Source organism: Plecotus auritus (assembly GCF_963455305.1).
Source record: "Plecotus auritus genome assembly, chromosome: 6".
Classification (NCBI taxonomy): domain Eukaryota; kingdom Metazoa; phylum Chordata; class Mammalia; order Chiroptera; family Vespertilionidae; genus Plecotus; species Plecotus auritus.
In genome coordinates this window covers 99,976,639-99,997,148 of record NC_137773.1, presented here as the reverse complement: position 1 = coordinate 99,997,148, position 20,510 = coordinate 99,976,639, and the positions used below count along the sequence as shown (strand labels likewise).

Sequence of the window (20,510 nt, the reverse complement as noted above, 5' to 3'; positions counted from 1 at the left end):
CCACCCCACTCCCATACATGCCCTCACCCCCCAATGTTTTGCATCCGTTGGTTACTCTTATATACATGCATATAAGTCCTTCAGTTGATCTCTTATTTCCCCCACCTCTCCCTAACCTTACCCCTGTAATTTGACAGTCTGTTTGATGCTTTACTGCCTCTGTAACTATCTTTTTGTTCATCAGTTTATAATGTTTTTCATTATCCCCAAATGAGTGGGATCATGTGGTATTTTTCTTTCATTGACTGGCTTATTTCACTTAGCATAATGTTCTCTAATTCCATCCAAGTGCCTACAAATGGTAGTAATTCCTTCTTTTTTACGGCAGCATAGTATTCCATTGTGTAGATGTACCATAGTTTTCTGATCCAGTCATCTGCTGATGGGCACCTAGGCTGTTTCCAAATCTTAGCTATTGTAAATTGTGCTGCTATGAACATAGGGGTGCATATATCCTTTCTGATTGGTGTTTCTGGTTTCTTAGGATATATTCCTAGGAGTGGGATTACTGGGTCAAATGGGAGTTCCATTTTCAGTTTTTTGAGGAAACTCCATACTGTTCTCCACAGTGGCTGCACCAGTCTGCATTCCCACCAGCAGTGCACGAGGGTTCCTTTTTCTCCGCATCCTCGCCAACACTTGTCGTTTGTTGATTTGTTGATGATAGCCATTCTGACAGGTGTGAGATGGTATCGCATTGTTGTTTTGATTTGCATCTCTCGGATAATTAGTGACTTTGAGCATGTTTTCATGTGTCTCTTGGCCTTCCTTCTGTCTTCTTTCGAAAAGCTTCTATTTAGGTCCGTTGCCCATTTTTTTATTGGATCATTTATCTTCCTTTTATTAAGTTGTATAAGCTGCCTGTAGATGTTGGAAATTAAACCTTTATCAGTGATACCATTTGCAAATATGTTCTCCCATACAGTGGGGTTTCTTGTTGTTTTGTTGACGGTTTCTTTTGCTGTGCAAAAGCTTTTTATTTTGATGTAGTCCCATTTGTTTATTTTCTGTTTGGCTTCCATTGCCCTAGGGGCAGTATCAGTGAAAAAGTTCTTTTGGCATATGTCTGAGATTTTGCTGCCTGTGGATTCCTCTAGTATTTTTATGGTTTCCCGTCTTATATTTAAGTCCTGTACCCATTTTGAGTTTATTTTTGTGTATGGTGTAAGTTGGTGATCTAGTTTCATTTTTTTGCATGTATCTGTCCAATTTTCCCAACACCATTTATTAAAGAGACTGTCTTGACTCCATTGTATGCTCATGCCTCCTTTGTCAAATATTAAATGCGCATATTGGTTTGGGTCGATATCTGGATTCTCTATTCTGTTCCATTGATCTATATGTCTGTTCTTGTGCCAGTACCAGGCTGTTTTGATGACAGTGGCTTTGTAATACAGCTTGAAATCTGGTATTGAGATCCCTCCTACTTTATTCTTCTTTCTCAGGATTGCTGTGGCTATTCGGGGTCTTTTTTTATTCCAGATGAATTTTTGGAGAGTTCTTTCTAGGTCTGTGAAATACGCCGTTGGTATTTTAATGGGGAGTGCATTGAATCTATAGATTGCTTTGGGTAGTATGGACATTTTGATGATGTTGATTCTACCAATCCATGAACATGGTATGTTCTTCCATCTGTTTACATCTTCCTCTATCTCTTTTTTCAGTGTCCTGTAGTTTTCCGCATATAGGTCTTTTACCTCCTTGGTTAGGTTTATTCCTAAGTATCTTAATTTTTTTGGTGCGATGGAAAATGGGATTGCTTTTTTAGTCTCTCTTTCTGTAAGTTCATTGTTGGTGTATAGAAATGCCATAGATTTCTTGGTGTTAATTTTGTATCCTGCTACTTTGCCGAATTCATTTATTAAGTCTGTTAGTTTTTTGATGGAGTCTTTCGGATTTTTTATGTACAATATCATGTCATCTGCAAATAAGGACAGCTTTACTTCTTCTTTTCCAATTTGGATGCCTTTTATTTCTTCTTCTTGTCTAATTGCAGTGGCTAATACTTCCAGTACTATGTCAAACAGGAGTGGTGAGAGTGGGCATCCCTGTCTTGTTCCTGTTCTTAGGGGAAATGGTTTTAGTTTTTGCCCATTGAGTATGATGTTAGCTGTGGGTTTATCATATATAGCTTTTATGATGTTGAGGTATGATCCTTCTATTCCCACCTTGTTGAGAGTTTTTATCAAGAAAGGGTGTTGGATTTTGTCAAATGCTTTTTCTGCATCAATTGATATGACTATGTGATTTTTATCTCTCAATTTGTTTATGTGATGTATCACATTTATTGATTTGCGGATATTGAACCATCCTTGCATTCCTGGGATAAACCCTACTTGGTCATGGTGTATGATCTTTCTGATGTACTGCTGGATCCTATTTGCTAGAATTTTGTTGAGGATTTTGGCATCTACATTCATGAGGGATATTGGCCTGTAATTCTCTTTCATTGTGTTGTCTTTATCTGGTTTTGGTATTAGGGTGATGCTGGCTTCATAGAAGGAGCTTGGAAGTGTTCCTTCCTCTTGAATTTTTTGGAATAGTCTGAGGAGGATAGGTTTTAGTTCTTCCTTGAATGTTTGGTAGAACTCTCCTGTGAAGCCGTCTGGCCCCGGGCTTTTGTTTGCCGGAAGCTCTTTGATGACTGCTTCAATTTCTTCCATAGTTACTGGCATGTTGAGCTGTTTAGATTCTTCCTGATTGAGTTTTGGAAGGTTATATTTTTCTAGGAATATGTCCATTTCCTCCAGGTTGTCCAGTTTGTTGGAATAGAGTTGTTCGTAGTATTTTTTAACAATCCTTTGTATTTCGGCGGGATCTGTTGTTATTTCACCTCTTTCATTTCTGATCTTGTTTATTTGGGTCCTCTCCCTTTGCTTCTTGGTGAGCCTGGCTAGAGGTTCATCAATCTTGTTTATCCTTTCAAAGAACCAGCTCTTGGTTTTGTTGATCTTTTGTATTGTTTCTTTGGTCTCTATGTCGTTTATCTGTGCTCTGATCTTTATTATTTCCTTCCTTCTGCTTACACTGGGCTTTTCTTGTTGCTCTTTTTCTAACTCTTTGAGTTGTTGGGTTAGGTAATTTATTACTCCTGTTTCTTGTTTTTTGCAGTAGGCTTGTAGAGCTATGAACTTCCCTCTCAAGACTGCTTTCGCTGTGTCCCATAGATTTTGGATTGTAGTGTTTTCATTGTCATTTGTTGTCATGATGTTTTTTATTTCTTCTTTGATCTCTCTGGTAACCCAGTCATGGTTTAATAGCATGCTGTTTAGTCTCCATGTGTTTGATTTCTTTGGGTTGTTTTTATTGTAGTTGATTTCCAGTTTTATGCCACTGTGGTCTGAGAAGATGCTTGATATGATTTCTATCTTCTTGAATTTGAAGAGACTTTGCCTATGTCCCAACATATGGTCTATCTTTGAAAATGACCCATGTGCGCTTGAGAAGAATGTATATTCTGTGGCTTTGGGGTGAAATGTTCTGAAGATGTCAATTAATTCCATCTGGTCTAGTGAGTCATTTAGGATTGATGTTTCTTTGCTGATGTTTTGTTTAGAGGATTTGTCCAATGGTGATAGTGGGGTATTAAAGTCTCCTACTATGATTGTATTGCTGTCAATGTCTCCCTTGATATCTTCCAGGAGTTTTTTTATGTATTTGGGTGCTCCTGTATTGGGTGCATATATGTTTACCAGAGTTATTTCTTCTTGTTGGATTGCTCCCTTTAGTATTATGAAATGGCCTTCCTTATCTCTTGTTATGTCCTTCAGTTTGAGATCTAATTTGTCAGAAATAAGTATTGCTACCCCAGCTTTTTTTTCAGTTCCATTTGCCTGGAAAACCTTTTTCCATCCCTTCACCCTCAGTCTGTGTGCGTCTTTTTTTCTGAGGTGGGTTTCTTGTAGACAGCAGATATATGGGTCGTGTTTTCTTATCCAATCTGTTACCCTATGTCTTTTGATTGGGGCATTTAATCCATTTACATTTAAAGTTATTATTGATAGGTACTTATTTGTCGCCATTCCTATTCTTTACCCCTGTGTTACTTCTTCGCTTCCTGTTTCTTTCTTTCTTTCTTTCTTTCTTTTTTTTTTTTTTTTTTACAGTAGACCCTTTAGCATTTCTTGCATTGCTGGTTTGGTGGTAATAAATTCCCTTAGTCCTTTTTTGTCTGTGAAGCTCCTGATTTCACCTTCAATTTTGATTGACAGCCTTGCTGGGTACAGTATTCTTGGATTCAGCCCCTTCCTTTGCATGACTTTGTATATTTCATTCCATTCCCTTCTGGCCTGATGAGTTTCTGTTGAGAAATCAGTTGCTAGTCTGATGGGGGTTCCTTTGTATGTAACTTTCTGTCTCTCTCTTGCTGCTTTTAAGATTCTTACTTTGTCGTTGGTGTTTGCCAATTTAATTATAATGTGCCTTGGCGTCGGTCTTTTGGGGTTCATTTTGCTTGGGACTCTGTGGGCTTCTTGGATTTGTGTGGGTTTTTTCTTCCCTATATCTGGGAAATTTTCTGTCATTATTTCTTCAAAGAGGTTTTCTATTCCTTGCTCAGCTTCCTTTCCTTCTGGAACCCCTATTATGCGGATGTTGTTTTGTTTCGTGTTGTCCCAAAGTTCCCTTAGACTCTCCTCCTGCCTTTTAATTTTTTTTTCTAGAAGTTGCTTTTCTTGGGTATTTTTTTCCATCTTGTCTTCTAGCTCACTGATGCGGTCCTCTGCTTCTTCTAGTCTACTCTTGATGCTTTCTATTGAGTTCTTTACAGCAGCGATGTCATTTTTCATTTCTTCTTGGTTCTTCTTCATTTCCTCTTGGTTCTTGCTCATATTGTCGAATTTGTCTTCCATTCTTTTCAGCCACCTTATGACCATTTCTCTGAATTCTTTTTCTGGAAGGTTGCTTGCCTCCATTTCGTTTACTTCCTTTTCTGGTGATGCCTGCTTTTCTTTCATATGCGGGCTGCTTCTTTGTCTCCCCATGGTCTCTCTTCTCTGGGTGTCTGGTTATGTAGTTCTCTCTCTCCTGGGTTGATTTAAAGGCACAAAATACAGCACTACCAGGTACAACTCACAAGGCACTGAACAGGAATGTATTCACGATATTAATAACCTCCAATAAAGGTGACCACCAGAGAAAGGCAAATTAGGTGATAGAAGAGAAAGAAGAAGAGGAAAAAAGAAAGAAAGAAAAAAAGAAAAAGAAAAAAGGAGTGTGAAAATGAAATTGGGAAAAGGGAAAGTAAAGAGAAAAAAAAAAAAAGTAAGAGAGACAAGAAATTGACTAAGAGAGAAAGGGGAACAGACTATATATATTGGGGATAAAACTCCAATAGAACAATCACTAATCCCAGCAAATGCCAGCAACAAGTGCCTGGGGATTAGTACAAACTACAACACCAACTAATATGGAGTGAGGCAAGGGAAAGCTGAAGCACAAAACAAACAAAAAAATAAATAAAAGAAGAATAAGCAAAACAATCTCACAAAAAAAGCATAAAAATTGGATATAATCTACATTCAAGCAAACAACAACAAAAGGACAGAGATAAGGACAAGTTTATGGATAACTCAGACAGCGAAGGGAAAGGTGTATGTGGACTTGGAGCAGGGGATTGGAGATTAGATATGTAAGTAGGGTGAAATTTTAACAAGGGGTAAACAGAAAGAATAGGGAAAATCTAAAGCAGTAAAAGGGTAAGACAAACAGGACACTGAAAAGGGGGAGGTTAGGAAGAGAGTGATGGCCTAAAGGTAGAGTTGAGATAGAGTAAAACGATGCTAAAGGAAAGATAAAAAATAGAATGTATAACCCTAATCCCAAAATAAAATGAAGAGAAAATAAAATGACACTTTAAAAAAAAAAAAAAAAAAAAAGATAAAATAGCAGTAGTAATAATACGGATTGAAAATAAAAATGTAATCATTAAAAAGGTAAAATCAAGTGATGAAAAAAGAAAAAAAAAGTTTCTTGATTAAAAGATGCAAAAAATGAAAATTTAAAAAAAATAAAAAAAATAAAAAAAATAAAAGGTAAAAATAAAATGTGGAGTAGTGAAGGTCATTCACTTCCTCTGTTTTTCTGTTTGGCACGCCTGTTTCTCAGTCCAGACAGTATTGCAGTTCCCTGCGATCCACTGCTCTTCGGTGTTGTAAGCCAGTCCTGATTTTAAGCAGGCGGTGTGTCTTAATTTCTCGTATTCCTTTATTTTTGATTACACAAGAGTCAATTTGTGATTCAGCCCCTGGGTGGCAGTGTTTCTGGATTGACTTCCGGGTCTATCTATGGCCTCTCTAGGCAGTGTTAGAGCCTTCTTTCCCTGTGGCACTCGCCATGGGCCTGTGGGAGTGGGCTGCCTCAGAGCTGGCTCTCTGATGGTCACTCCCCGCTCCGATCCCCAGGTTCCAGAAAAACAACCTTCCCCTGCAGTCTCCCAGGGTGTCCCCAACTGGGTGATCCTATGTATTGGGCTTAGTAATCAGATGCAAGGATTTGAAGAGGAAAAAGCCCAAGTGTGCGAATTCCGGGACTGCGAGTAAGCCCGGGCACCCAGGGAGCGCACGGGCTGCGCGTAAGTCTGGACTGCCTGAAATTCTTAGGGTGTCCCTGCACTTCAGATCAAAATGGGTTGCTTTTTAGAGTGCCCTTCTCTTAGCAGCTCTGAGGGCCCCTTTCCACAGTCACAGATCACGCCAGCCCCTACAGCCACGGATTTTTCTAGGCACAGACTTCCCTGGTCCTCCAGCTCCCGCAAAACGCGCGTTCCTCTCTCCCGCCGGGACCAGAGACCTCACCTTATCCCAGGCGAAATCTGACCTTTCCGTGGTGGAGTGTAGAGCTTCTCTGAACCCGTGTGCTTGCGCCAGTTGGGGAGCGTTGTTCTGGGGCTCGCAGCTGTTCCTGGGGTGCCGCCGTTGTGGATTCTCAGGCTTCAGATAAACTCCACTTTCCGGATCAAGATGGCGCAGACTCTGGAGCAAGGTTTTTAAACGTCCCGCGTCTCCATCCCTTTCCCTGTAAAACAGGAATGAAAGTACCCGTGTCCCAGGGCTACTGTGATTACATAATGTGTGTCCAAAGCTTAGCACAGAGCCTGGCCACTATATGTGTTTAAAAAGTGCAGCCTAATTATGAGGAGGGTTTTGTTGCTGTTACGGTGAGTTGAAGTTTGCCTCTTTATGCTTCTCTTGCTTTTCTTGTTTGTTGCTAAGCATTTATCAGGCCCCTCTCAAATCCCGTGCAGGTTCTAAGGCAGGGGTGGGCAAACTTTTTGACTCGAGGGCCACAATGGGTTCTTAAACTGGACCGGAGGGCCGGAACAAAAGCATGGATGGAGTGTTTGTGTGAACTAATATAAATTCAAAGTAAAGGAGCGGAGGGGAGAGCAAGAGAACCGGATAGAATAGCCGGATCCGGCCCGCGGGCCATAGTTTGCCCAAGGCTGTTCTAAGGCCTGGTTGTGCAGAGGTGAGCACGATGCTCTCTTATCACCTGAGGAACATCCAGTCCAGAAAGGCAGCCAGACAGGAGAGCAGTGATCACAGTCAGGGGGACAAGGGCCGAGGGCGCCCCGAGGAGGGAGCACAGGGGAGGGAGGGGCATCCCCCTCAGCCTGGGGGATCCAGAGAGCGGGGCGGGCGGGGCGGGGGGGGGGGGGGGAGGGGGACTTGAGCTGAACCTTGGAAAATGGGAGGGAGAAAGCCAGGGAGTAAGTCAGCTGGAAAAGCATATACAAAGGCTGGAGGGCAGGAGGGAACCTGGGCAGGTGGTGGGCACGTACTGAGTGTGGGCCACGAGGTGGGGAGGCCAGAGGCGGGGAGGCCGAGCGAGGCTGCTGGAGAAGCAGGGCTCACAACTGTGCAGAAAGCGAGCGCCTGCCATCTACCAGACACTGTCCATCCAATGGTTCATCTCTCTGAATCCTTGCAACAAGGCTACACATGAGGTGGCTCTGTTACCGTCTCTGTGCCAAATGAGGGGCCAGAGAGAGAAAGCGACCTGCCTGAGGTCACACAGCACAGGCATGTGAGAGCTGGGATCTGGCTGAGCTGCTTGCGTCCCAGTGTAGCACACAGACTGGGCTAAGGTAGCGGCTGTGGCGATGGAGGGGGGCGTGTCGTTTCAGAGATGATTGGTAAGCAGACTTGACAGGACTGGGTGACTGGTCAAAGTTCCCTGGAGGCAAAGCCGTTTCTGTTTTGTTACCCCTCACCTCTTCCTGCACGCGGAGCCTGGCGTGTGGTGAGCAGGCCACAGACATCACTGGAATGGATAAATGGCTGGTGACTGCAGTGTTTCCTGGGTGAATAACTACAGGGCGATGGGGCCATTCAGCACGTGTGGGTGTTGGATGTGCAGTGTTGGAGGTGCCTGGACACATGGGCTTGGCGCTCAGTGCAGGGGCCAGAGGAGAGAGGTGGGTTGGGACGTGCTGGGTGCCTCGCTGGTGATTAAAGCCACGGCAGTGAATGAGATGGGGTGGGAAGGCTGGTAGACCCCCCGAGGGAGTCTAGGCAGGAGGTGCCTGCCGATGTAGGCATCCTCAGTGCTTAGGTGGTAAGAGAAGCACCAAGTCGTAATGGAGGGACACAGGAAGAGGAGCCTGCGACAGGGAGGCTTGGGGGCTCAGGACAGCCAGGGGACAGTGGGCCAGAATCCAGAAGAGAAGGGGCTCCTGAGGGAGGGAGGGTGTGGCGTGGTGCCTCACAGAGTGTATGTGCGAGTGAGAGGGCGTGAGAGCATATATGTATGAGTGTGTAGGTATGTGTGAGTGTGAGAGTATGTGAGGGTGTGCGTCTATGAAAGTTTGCAGGTGTGTGAGTATATATGTATGTGTGAGTGTGAGAGGATGTGAGAGTCTGTATGTGTGTGAATGTGTGTGAGTGTGTGTGTGTGTGTGTGTGCATATGTGTGTGTGTGTGTGTAGGGTGGAAGCCCATTACAGTGGGAGGCCTGGCAGGGAGGCAGAAGCCAGGCAGTGGGTGCAGACCGCCTTGTGAGGAGGGCTAGGCAGGCGGGGGTGGGGGGCAGGGGCTGCAGAGGAAGGGGAGGCCTTCTTTGTGCCAGGGGAGCGCTGGACCGTGTGCACACGGAAGGGATGGGCTCCCTTGTTTTGGAGCAGGTGCTGCTGGAGTTGAGTGGAGAGCTGCTCCCCATTGCTGGCTGCAGGTCTTGGGAAAGCCCTGGTTTTTAAAACATATATACCTTGTCACAAAAAATACGCACAACGAATTGGGGCGATTTAAAATCAAACTATGCATAAACGATAGGGCGCTTAGAAGGAGAAGCCCAGAGCCTGGAGAGGCCGGGAGCAGTGCCGTGGGAGCGCTGGGCTTCCTGGTGGCCGGGAAAGAGCAGAGAATCCACGGACAGCTCGACCCCCACACTTGGTGGAAGGAGCACGTAATTCCTGCATGAAGATGCGTTCCCTCCTTGTTCAGATGCTGACGCGATGCTGTCAGGCCTCCTCACACACAGTGTACGTGAATGACAGGATGGATGAGGAACTGGCCCTCGAAGGAGGGCCGGCCTGAGGCCCAGCCCAGTGATACAGGTGGTGCCTCCAGACCTAGTGACCCTGTGGGCCATGTGCTCCCGAGGCCCAGTGGGCTGCAGCCAGGCTCACCCAGATGTCACCGCGGAGTCCTGAGCAGAGGGACAACAATACCAGCACCCCCTTATTACTGGTGCTTCAAGGAGGGACCGTATGTGCGTCTTCTGAGGTGTCTGTGGCCCCGAGGGGGCGGGTGAGCTGGGAGCAGGCCGGTTTTGGTGGCCTTTAGAACATCTGTGTCTGTTGGAAGAGCCAGAGGCGTTCTTTGTTTGTTATTCTGGAGGTGGGGGAGCCAGAAACTGGAGAATTAGGGGATAAATTTCACCATGTAGAAGGAAAAAGGTGTTTAGATGGGACTCAGTACTGGGCGGGATGGTGTGGGAGGGTGGTTTGAAGGAGAGGAGCTGGCTTCTTTCCACGCGCTTGCAGGCCGGGCTTGCTGACCCGGGGACCCTGGGGGTCCATGGAGGAGTCGGGGGCGATGGGTGGTTGGAGAGGGGCACCTGGAGAAATGCCCAGGAAAGAGAGTGCTCCCTTCCCTTCTGGCTTTGGCTTCCACCCGGTGTCTCCGCCAAGGGTGGGCACCACAGGGGAAACCTTTCCTGTGAACTGGGGACCCCCAAGCCTTCCTTTCCTGGATACTTTAAGGACACAGCTGGCCTGTCGGGGCGGCAGGAGAACCTCTCTGGGCTGACTCTGGGAATGAGGCCTTGTCCTTGGGCATCTCCCGGAATGTACCCCGTGCTCCAGGGCTGCAGCGCCCCGTCCTGCTTGGCCCCCTCACCCTCTGCTCAGGGAGTTGGCCCGGCTTCTTTCTGAGGGAATCTTGGCCTGTAATTCCTGGGATCAGCGGCCGGAGCCCACCGCAGATGCACTGTCTGAGAGCAAGTGTGTGACGTCAGTGGTATACATCACAGACGCCCTTGCTGACTTAGGAGGTTCCCTCACCACGGAGCATTGGGCTTTGAAGAGGTCTTTGGTTGCACAGGGATGTCCCCTTGCTCAGGCCCCGGGGTTGCTGGAAGCACCTCCAGATCCCCCCTTTGGACCAGCATCAGTCGGGTGAGAGTGGAAGCTTCCTGCTCTAGCCAGGGTCCCGGCTGGTCCTGGAGGTGCAGCCTGGGCCTCTCACCCTTGTCTGGTTCCCACCCACGAGCCTTCGGTCTGTGGGCTTACATCCAGTAGAGACTTGTCCTTTAAAAAGTCCTGATATGGAGTCTGGAGAGCCCAAGGGTCTCTGGGAATGAATCCATGGGATTTGGCTGCATTCTCTCGCCCAGCCCCGCAGTGGGCTATGGCCTCCTTTTTTTGTTTTTTGTTTCTACTCTTAGCTGACACACTTACCACAAGGATGGGCGTAGAGGTCCAGATTATGTGTGTGTGTGAATGTGCATGTGTGTATATGTGTGCGTATATATATATGTGCATGAGTGTGCATGTGCGTATGTGTGTGTATATATGCATGTGTGTGAGTGTGCATGTGTATGTGTATATGTGTGTATATGTGTGAGTATGTGTGTGTATATATGTGTGTATGTGTGAGTGTGTGTGTATATATATGTGTGTGTATGTGTGAATGTATATATATGTGTGTGAGTGTGTATGTGTGTATATATGCATGTGTGAGTGTGCATGTGTGTGAGTATATGTGTATATATGCATGTGTGAGTGTATGTGTGCGTGTGAGTGTGCATGTGTGTGTATGTGAGTATGTATGTATGTGTGAGTGTGTATATATATATGTGTGTGTATATGCATGTGTGAGTGTGCATGTGTGTGTGCGTGTGTGTTTGTGGTGTGTGTGGGGCTGGGGGCTGTGGGAAAGAGGGTTCTGTGCCCTGTGAGCTGTGTTCTTCCGTGGCCTGTGTGGAAGAGGCCTCTGAAATGCCCTGCTCCTCTGGGTCTGCTGAGAGGCTATAAATAGCGGGGCTCTGGCCCCGCGCCATATCCTGGCTGCAGTTTAACCTCTGGGTGCTGAGGGTGTGCATAAATAGACTCAGCCCGGGGCTGCCCTGCTGCCTGGATCCCTTCACGCAGCGGACACTGTCCTCATCCGAGAGGACTGCTGAGAAGGCAGAGGGCTTGGGGTCCCCTCCCTCAACGTGATCTGCAGGGAGTAGGGGAGAACCCCTTCAGCAAGCCCCCTCTTGCTGAGCTTGGGGCGTGCCTGGTGTCTGTAGGCAGTGTGGATGGACAGCTCTGGGTTTGATTCCTGGCTCCTTGGGGCTGTCCCTCAGCTGCTTTTGGACTCTGTAGAACCTGTTGGCTGATGTGTTTAGCAGGTTATCTCGAAATAGCAGCAAACGGTTATTTGCATAGTGGCAGGTGGGTTGTGGGGGTCCCAGGCCGCCCTTCTTTGAAAAGAGAGGGTCTTGCCTGCTGGGATCCAGCCAGTCTTTCCTGGGCCAGTGGGTCACCTGCCGCAGGAGGAATGAAGGTCTTGGGGCCATGCGTTTGTCCATCTATTGACCGTTTATCGATCATCGCTCTGGGCCATGCCTTCTGTTGGGATTGGAGAGTGAATGAAGTAGGAGAGATCCTGGCCCACAGGGCACTCACAGTCTAGCGCCAGGACACGGTGGTGATTGCCTCTGCAGTGGGAACAGAGCCACACAGTAACCTGGATGGTAGTGTTTCCACTCAGGTTCTCTTGAAATCCCTCCCAGTTCTACTTTGCTACCTACCAGGTCTTCCCTGGGTGACTCTGGTGGCACAGGAGAGCGGCCCCTTCTTAGGAGCCACAGACAGGTGGACCTTGCCCAAGGGCCTGCCTGGCCTTGAGCAGTGCTCAGAGCCCACATCCTCAAGCGCCCTCACACCAAAGCTGTGTCTAGGAGTGCCACAGGGTGAGGAAGCCACCGCGTCCACAGGAAATCCCAACCAGCGAGGCTGTGGTGGAGGGATGCTCTGCACGCGGGAAGGGCCATGGCTCCCCAGCCCTGCCAGAGACCCCGAGACCGCCTTCCCCTCGGGGATCCCGTGCTGCCCCTGCTGCCGCCTCCCTCACTAGGGGCCCTGCTCACCCTTGAACTCTGGGCCAAGGGTACTCAAGGACTCCTCTTGGAACTTTTTGTGGGGAGTTGAGATAAGGCTGGAATGTTGAATATTTCTTTACTGAAAGCCCTGGGAAAATAAACACAGAGAAGCTGCCGCCTAGATATTTAGTTTACCAGTTCTGGCTTTGGTGTTTTCCTGCTCTGGCCACGATAGGGATGCAAGCATGGCCAGGCAGAGTGCCCTTAACCTGGACCATTAGGCTGCTCCCTGGGCACCTGGGCTCCACGGAGCCACACCCCACAGAGACGAGGCGCACCGCCTTGTGGAGTTCTGCGTGAGAACCCATTCCACTGGGTGAGTGGCAGGAGGACTGGCTTATTTGGAGAGATGCCACTTGCGTTTGCTCAGGCCTGAGGCAGACTGCACCCCCCTGCGGTTGTCCTGGGCGGTGTTGGCTTGCACAGGGGCACATGCTCCCCTGATCTGGCTCTGCTCACCGGCTCCTTGATTATTTCTGCTTCCATTCATGGCCACAGGCTCTCTGCTTGCTAGTGTCTCAGTCTGCTCAGCTGTGATAACAAAATACCATAGGCTGGGGGTCTTCAACAACAAACATTTCTTTCTCACAACACTGGAGGCTGGAAGCCCCAAGTCGGGGTGCCAGCATGGTGGGGCCTTGGTGCCTTGTCACTCGGCCTTTCCTGGTCGGGGTGTGCAGGGAGAGAGGTCTGGTGTCTCTTCCTGTTTATAAGGCCACCAGTTCCATCATGGAGGCAACACTCACCTGTCAAAGGCTCCACCTCCCAATACCATCACATTGAAGATTAGGGTTTCAACGTGTCAAAATGGGGGACACAACCGTTTTCTCTATAGAACCTAGACTTAGCCTGTTTTGTCCTGAGCCCTCTCTTAGCCGCACCTTCCACTAATGTGTCCTCGAACTTGTCTGTGTCCTTCACGTGGCACCTATCACGTGTGTGGCTTTCCTTTAATACTTTATCTTTCCAGTTAGGTCTCTGGTTTTTAATATTCTTATATGATACTAGAGGCCCAATGCACGAAGATTCGTGCAAGAATGGGCCTTCCTTCCCCTGGCTGCCGGGACTGCCTTCACTCCAGCCTGGAGCCGCCTTTTTTCCTTTGCTTTGGCTGGAAGCCGCCTTTCTGCCTTCCCACGCTGCCCAGAGGCCTGGAGCAGCTGGGGTGGTGCGGAACGCCTGCGTCCTGCCCCGGCCGCTCGGTGCCTGTGTATGCAAACTAACCTGCCATCTTTGTTGGGTTAATTTGCATACACACTCCTGATTGGCTGGTGGGCATCATGACGGTACGGTCAATTTGCATCTTTCTCTTTTATTAGTGTATATTACTACCATGTTAACTGGTTTAACCAATATTTATTGTGTGTCACGCACTGTGCTAGACACCAGTTATTTCCTGGAGAACACAGTAGAGACCCCCTTGGAGCTGCTAGTCTTATGGAGGAGACAGACCATGACCAATGAAGAGACGAGTAGATCATGGACATTTTCAAAATTAGCAGGATGTAGAAATAGACACGAATGGGGGAAGGAGGGGAGGCCTACTTAGAAAAGGGGGGTCAGGGAAATTTTATCTGAGGAGATGACGTTTAAACTGAGACCTGAAGGATGAGGAGCCAGAAATAAGATAGATGGGAAGAAAGAGCATTTCCCGTGGGGGAAGAGCATGTGCAGAAGTTTGCAGGAGGGAAGTTTGCTGGGAAAGGACAGGAGGCCATTGTCACTAGAGCAGAGGGAACTTGGGAGAGGGGTGCAGAATGTCGGGGCCAGGCAGAGCCGGGTCACACAGGGCCTTATAGGTCACAGCAAGGAGTTTAGTTTTATTCTAAGTATAGTTAGAAAGAAGCTTCTGAAGCCAACTAGTGACATTATTAAAATTGTGGTATAAAAAAGATTACTCTGGCTACAGTGTGGAGAATTAAGGGAGGAGGCAAGAATGGCCTCAAAGAGATGGGGAGGAGGTTATTTTTGTATCACTAGATCAGAGATGATGGCGGCTCAGGCCGGGGGGTAGCCATGTGCAGAGAGATAAGTGGGTAAATTTGAGATACTTTGGAGATGGAAATGATATAGCCTGATGCGGGAGCGAGGGAGATGGAGGAACTCAAGGATAACTCAGCCTCTGGCTTGAGCAACCCAGTGGTGATGCTGCCATTTGCTGAGATGGGGAAGGCCTGGTGGGGAAGGTGAATTAGGAGTCCACGTTAGGCTGTTCATTTTGAGATCTTTTTGAGACCTTCCTTTCTGGAGCTGGATTGGAGTTATACATTCTGGGGGTCATTGGCATGTTTGTGGTGTTGAAGGCTCGGGGAATGGTAGGGTCTCCTAGGGAGAGGCTGGCGTGAGAGGGTGCACTGAGAATGTGCTGGTCCCCCTATCCCCCCACCAAGTGCCTGGTAAGTGTTTGGTGGTGTCATTATGGTGCCTTGGGGGCCAAAAAGGGATTTTTGAAAAAGAGATGGAAGCTATGCTGCTGTTGAGAGATCCAGAAAGAGGAGGGTAACCATTGGATCTGGGAGTGGGGTGAGCATTGGTGGCCTCCTCCACAGCAATCTTAATGAAGTTGTGATTATAGAGACCTGCTCAGTCAGACCTGCTCAGGAATGTCTGTGAGTGGGTCAGAGCTTTCTAGAAAGGTCCTCTTGGAAAGGGGTTTTCCAGTGTGAAGTGGCTCACCTGACCCTTCAGTGGGAAAAAGGCTTGGTGCTCCCTCTGCAGGTCCTCAGGCCACACCCTTGGCCCGGGTCAGTCTGTGATCCTGAGGCCCCAGCCCTGGGGGCAGTCCATGGTGTGGGCCAGATGTGCTGATGGTCTTCGATGCCAACCCTTACACAGCAATGTGCTTAGGACCCCAAACATCCCCACCTCCTTGTCCCTGGGCTCTCAGGAGCCATCGTATAGTTGCCACTGACTCAGCTACTCCAGCCACAGCCAGAGGAGCCTTTGAACTGTGGGAAGAGACCTTCCTCTAATCGCCATGCCCTTCTGAGCAATCTAGATGCCTGGCCTCCCAATGAGGCCTTGCGGGTCCTGCCTTCTCTGCCCAGGAAGCACTCAGAATGGTGCTGAGGAGGGCTGGAGGGGTGCCCCGGGCGACCTGCTCTGAGCTCCTCTCCTGGTGTTTCAGGGGCGGGGTGTGGCTTTTCTGGAGGCCACCTAAGATGTGTTCTTTCTCTTTCTGGGGCCATATCCACAGAGGTGAGGCAGCCCCACTCCCTCCCCTCTTCTTATGTACATTAGCCTGGTGTCCTAGGGCCAGCTGCCCGCCTCGGGGCCCTTTTGAGGGCTGCCATGGAAGACTAGGAGACCTGCAGGCAGCTCCATCATGCCAAGGCTCTGAGGTGGGCAAGCATATCAGACCCCTATTGGTGCCCCCACAGGAGTAGACAGGATGTTGAGTTATACACAGAGGAGCAGTGAGATGTTGGCTCCTTGTGTACAGTGGCAGGAGATTTTGGAAGAGCTGACACACCCTGCCTGGCCCGAGATCATTGCTTTAGTCCCACAGGTGTCCTCTGAGTGCGATTCTCCCTCCCTGTGCCCACTGGGAGTGCACTCAGCACCGTGATGTGCCCAAGGGAAGACCCCCTTCCCAGGTGTGTTCTTTAGGGGGTGGTAAAGAGGCTGGAGTCACAGTCCTGGTGTCACATCCCCCTCCACAGTCCTGGCTCCAGACCCCCCTCCACAGTCCCGGCTCCAGATCCCCCTCCACAGTCCCTGCTCCAGACCCCCCTCCACAGCTGGGTAAGCTGGGCAGGTTCTTTCACACGCTGGAACTCTATGCACCTTGTCAAAACAAGGCCAGGAGCCTGGCACCCCATTCTGCAGGACCATCATGGAGTTCCCTTTTCAGGTGCTCAGCACCCAGGGTGCCGAGGTGAACCGCAGGCCTACCCTAGGCAGCCCACAGGCTCCTATTGGCCAGGAGGTGGAGGTCAGCCCCAGAGGCTGGCGGGTCCAGGTGCAGGTGGTCCAGAGGGGATGTCTGGGCTCAGTTTGGGGGAGGAGTGGGCCTGAACTAGGAGATGGCCCTTTTGGTCCTCACAGAGGGAATGTGTGTGTCAGAAGAGGGGGCCCGTGGGAGGCAGGGGAACCAGCTCCTAGAACCCTTGTACAGTTTGCCGAGGGGTTTGGTTTTCTCAGGAAGACACCAGGATTGTGGAGGGGGATCTGGAGCTGGGATTGTGGAGGGGGGATCTGGAGCCGGGGCTGTGGAGGGGGATCTGGAGCCGGGGCTGTGGAGGGGGGATCTGGAGCTGGGGCTGTGGAGGGGGGATCTGGAGCAGGGACTGTGGAGGGGGATCTGGAGCTGGGACTGTGGAGGGAGGATCTGGAGCTGGGACTGTGGAGGGGGGATCTGGAGCAGGGACTGTGGAGAGGGATCTGGAGCCGGGACTGTGTAGGGGGATCTGGAGCTGGGGCTGGGGAGGGGGATCTGGAGCCTGGACGTATTTTAAGCGAGAGTGTGACTCGATCCAGTGGGTATTTTAGAAAGGCCCCTTTGGCTGCTGTGTGCACAGTGGTCAGAGGAGAGCAAGGGTGGAGTTGGGGAGTCCTGCTGGGAACCCACTGTGATTGGGCCCAGGCAGGGCTGAGTGGGGAGGGCCCTGATCCCAGGCACCTTGCAGAGGTCTGTTCCTGGGGACTTACTGGGTGTGTTTATGAGGGAGGGGTGGAGTTGGGTTGATGCCAAGGTCTCTGGCCTGGCAGCCCTGGGGCTGGTGAAGTCATTACGTTAGAGAAGGGGGCAGGAGGAGGAGGTCTGACATAGAGGGAAGAAGTTGGGTTTTCGAACCTGTTGTTTGAACAGCTCTGGAAACGTGTAAGCGGAAATGTCAGCGAAGTATTTGTATATTCGGGATTTCAGGGGAGAGGCCGGGGCTTGAGATGGAGATTATAGGATTAGGTGAAATAATGCAGGAAAAGTAGTGAGCATCGGGCCTGGCACACAGCACACGGTAAACATTGCTTCCTTCAAAGCGCTTATAAGCTCATTTGGGGAGACAAGGCCTCACCCATGTGGAAACATTATATACGAAGAGGAGGCGCTCCGTAATGAAGTGTTGTAAGGATTAAACCACTTGCTGTGGGCATTCAGGGAAGGGAGTGATGGCTGCAAGAGCCATGGAGGGAGCCAGGGAGATAGGGGCGGAAGGAGGGTAGGGCACCCTAGGGGCAGAGCCTTCCAGGAGAGGGGACAGGAGGGGGAGCAGGACTGGCATGGCTTGTCCCAAGCAGGGAGGGATGTCCTGCTTAGAGCAGAAGGTACCAGGGAGAGAGAGGGAGGGAGGGGGATGGAGGAGGGAAAGAGCGACTGGAGTTTTCATATGTCCTGGGGAGACACTGAGCAGATAGGGTCTCCCCCCGCTCCCAGCCTCCCACTGGTCGGTCAGTCCCCAACCCCAGCAGGCTCCGGGTTTTCCCAACTTGTTGCTTAATAAGAGGGAGAAGTAGAGTCATGTGGAAAGAAGTTATACTAAATCCTAACACTGTTGCAGCCCTAATGCTGCCTCTGCCAGTCACTGACTCTGATCTTGCTGGAGACTGGAATGATTTGCCTGGTTAGGGAGTGAGTCCCCGTCCTCAGAACTGGCGGCAGGGGCTGGAGTCCCTTAGGCCTCTGGTGAGTGCCAGGTGAGTGACCTTCTCAGGCCCCTTGAACAGGTGTGTTTCGGGTCTCCTGTCTCAGCGGGGTGTGAAGGGGATGGATTAATGATCTAGGAGGCGTCCTCCCTCCCCCTCCTTTCCCCTCCTCTCCCCTACCCGACACCCCCTCTCCAATGCCTTCTTCTTTTTCTCTTTTCCCTCTTTTCCTAGTTGTCAAAATGAAATTCACGTAATCGGTTATAAAAACTATATGTACTCACTGTAAAACATAACTAACTCAGGCCAGGCCGGACAGTGGATTCGAGAACATAGAAATCACCCGCAGTCCTAACCCCTGAAATAATCCAGGTTCACGTTTTTTGGAGAATGCGTGCATGCTTCCAGACTTTTTCAATACGTATGCACAGATTTTAACATGCTGTGTTGTAAGTGATTTTTTTCTCTAAATATATTGTTGACATTTTAGTCGTTGTTAACATATCCATACATACAGGTTTATTGTGTGTGTTTTTTATCCTATTCCTTGGATATGTGTTTTATTAAAAAATTGGTTTTGAGAGAGAGAGAGAGAGAGAGAGAGAGAGAGAGAGAGAGAGAGAGAAATACTGATGTGAGAGAGAAACATTGATAAGATGCCTCCAGTACTCACCCTGACCAGGGATCGAATCTGCAACCTTTTGGTATACTGACGATGCTCCACCCAACTGAGCCACCTGGCTGGGACCGGGTTTACTGTTTATTTATTTTTTTTAAAAAAATACGTATTTATTTATTTATTTATTTATTTATTTACTTATTTATTTATTTATTTATTTTTAGAGAGAGAGAAAGGGAGGAGAGAGAGAGGGAAACATTGGTGTGGGTGAGAAACATTGATCAGTTGCCTCCAGTGCATGCCCTGACCAGGGATCGAGCCTGCAACCCGGGCACGTGCCCTGACTGGGAATCAAACTGGGACCTTTTGGTGCATGGGATGAAGCTCAACCAACTGAGTCACACCAGCCAGGGCCGGTTTACTGGTTTTTAATGGCGTCCCTGTAGGTAACATGCACAGCTTGTCTTCATACATGTTCATTCACTCTTATCATGTGAGAAACTCCTGTCTGGACCGGAGCCTGGCCAATGGTGGGGACAGCACCTACTAGGCCCTCGAGGGAGGAGGATACTCAGGCAACAAGACCCTCAGAGAGCTTTTGGCTCTGGCCTCTGGGCTTCCGCGAGGTGAAGAGGGGGCTGGGCCGGGCTGGACCACGTCGTCACCGTGGGTAGAGTGTTTCTGGGTAGTTTCCGCTTGTGGGTGTGGGCTGCTCTTTGCTGGTCATTAGAGGTTGTGGTCTGTTTCCTCTGATGGCTTAGAGCACAGGCGGAGGGCTGCAGTGGGGCCAGCGAATTTTAGAATGGAATATAGGAGGTCTCCTTAGCAGCCATCCAAAGACAAGGAAGATGATGCCCAACGTGGAAAATGTCAGGAATCGGTATGTGTGTTGGCATCATTCAAATCTAAGCTGGCCGGTAACATGAGAGTGGGGTGCACGGGCACACTGCAGAGTGTTGGGAGTGGCACATTCTCTCTGTGGTTTTTCTTAGTGTTTTGTTTCTCTGGGGGAGTTTTAAGTAAGTCAAGCAAGGATCATTGCCTGCTGCTTGCTGATCCTCCTCTAGTTCCAGCAGGGACCAGTAGAAATCCTTACAAAATCAACTGGTAGCTCCCAAGTGGTAACCAGTGAGCTCAGAAAGCTTGGGGGCTGCGGCTCAGGGTTCATTAGCTGCTCGCTGATGAGGTTAGAGCTGTGCTTGGAGGACAGGTGGGCTCTTATCACTGAACGAAGGTTGGGCAAGAGAAAGCTGGACAGGTCCAGGGGCCTCAGAGAATCGAGCAGAGCGCCTGCGTGAGGCCTGAACACAGGGAAGGGACAGCCTTTGGGGTCCATGCCCCTTTGCCTGAACACACCACCTTCCCTGCACTGCCTGAAGGGGAGCCCCTGGTGTGACGGGGCCTTGGATTCTGTGTCTCTGGTTGCTCAGCCTTAGGATGGGGGAGAGATGTGCTGTCTAGGGCGGTGGCTGTGGGCGGAGAAAGACATCCTCGTGCCTTAAACATGTGTCTGGGGGAGCCCCAAGAATTTCACTTTGAAATGGAGCTGGAGGAGATCTCAAAGCTCATCCCAACGGCATTTTATTTTATAGATGAAGAAGCGGAGGCCAGAGACCTGAAGCTATCTGCCCAGAGTCACACAGCTAGAGAGTGGCAGGACCCGGGCAAAGGCCAGGCCTTGACACCCTGGGCCATGTCCTGTTCGGAGAGGCAGCCTGGC

The 20,510-nt window shown here is 49.3% G+C and overlaps 1 protein-coding gene across 3 annotated transcripts in view; it reads left to right on the top strand.

The window, feature by feature from the left end:
* GFRA2 (GDNF family receptor alpha 2) overlaps positions 1-20,510 on the top strand; it is a 97,960-nt gene that overhangs the window by 33,594 nt on the left and 43,856 nt on the right. The gene's annotated exons all lie outside the window — the stretch shown is intronic.